Genomic DNA, 1,204 nt, shown 5'->3' with positions numbered 1-1,204 from the left:
TGGGAAACTTTTAGTACAGGAAGTGTATTATATATTTTGACGGTATTGATAAACCAAATTCATTGTAAAAAACTCTTGAGTTAAATGAACTTATTTATAAGAAGATACGAAGCGAAAACATTATTCGGAAAAATTTCAAAAATGTTTATAACAAAGTCGTTTGGAATAGTTTTATTTGTCATAAATTCGGTTTATTCCTATAACAAAAACTTTGTAATACTTTTATTTGGAACATTTTTTCATTTCAGTCTACCAAAGTCCAAAGAAATTATTTTAGCTGGAAAATAAAAATTTTACTTATAATAAAATTTGATAAAAAAAAATTTAATCAGCTCCTCGTAGCTCAGTTGGTAGAGCGTCCGCCTAGAAAGCGGTAGGTCACTGGTTCGAGTCCAGTGCGAGGAGAAAAATTTTTTTAATGAATTTTTCTGCCTTTAACTCGTTCCTTTGATTACGTCATCCATCTGTTCTGCAGTTGCATGAAGAAATTTCCATTAAGATAAATTAGTAGTGTAATAAGCACATTCTTATTAATTTCGCAACTATGATGTTGTATTAGTAAAATTCATAATTTAATTAGTGCAATAGGCACAATCCTATAAACATATATGTTCTTGTTATTGTGTGTTTCAATAGTAGATTGTATGTAGCAATCCATGTAAACAAAACAAATACTTAGTAATCATGTGAATTACAGTATAAGCAATGTAGAGAACATTTCGTCGGCAATTTCTTCATGCCTCTGTAGCTCAGTTGGTAGAGCGTCCGCCTAGGAAGCGGTAGGTCACTGGTTCGAGTCCAGTTCGAGGAGAAAAATTTTTTTAATGAATTTTTCTGCCTTTAACTCGTTCCTTTGATTACGTCATCCATCTGTTCTGCAGTTGCATGAAGAAATTGCCATTAAGATAAATTAGTAGTGTAATAAGCACATTCTTATTAATTCCGCAACTATGATGTTGTATTAGTAAAATTCATAATATAATTTTAATGTTCTTCGTCGCCTTCTTCTTCTGCTTTAGGATTTTCACCGTTAATATGCGGCAAATTTTTAAAAAAATTATGATATGAAGTATTAACGTATTTTAGTACAAAGAAATAACAAATCATCATATTTGGCGTCAGAAATTGGCAATAAATTATTATATTGTAATGGAATTTGAGAATTTAAATCCACATATTTTTTTGATATTCTGATCCTTTTTGC

General features: G+C 30.1%; 1 non-coding gene across 1 annotated transcript; it reads left to right on the top strand.

Moving 5' to 3' along the window:
• Positions 1-332: 332 nt before the first annotated feature.
• Trnas-aga (transfer RNA serine (anticodon AGA)) lies at positions 333-406 on the top strand. Its single transcript has one exon. It is a non-coding gene; the product is annotated as a tRNA-Ser (tRNA).
• The last annotated feature ends 798 nt before the right edge of the window (positions 407-1,204 follow it).

Source organism: Condylostylus longicornis, unplaced genomic scaffold, assembly GCF_029603195.1.
Source record: "Condylostylus longicornis isolate FDR11 unplaced genomic scaffold, ASM2960319v2 ptg000196l, whole genome shotgun sequence".
Lineage (NCBI taxonomy): Eukaryota > Metazoa > Arthropoda > Insecta > Diptera > Dolichopodidae > Condylostylus > Condylostylus longicornis.
Note: the sequence above shows the minus strand (reverse complement) of the source record. Positions and strands in the feature narration are given on the sequence as shown.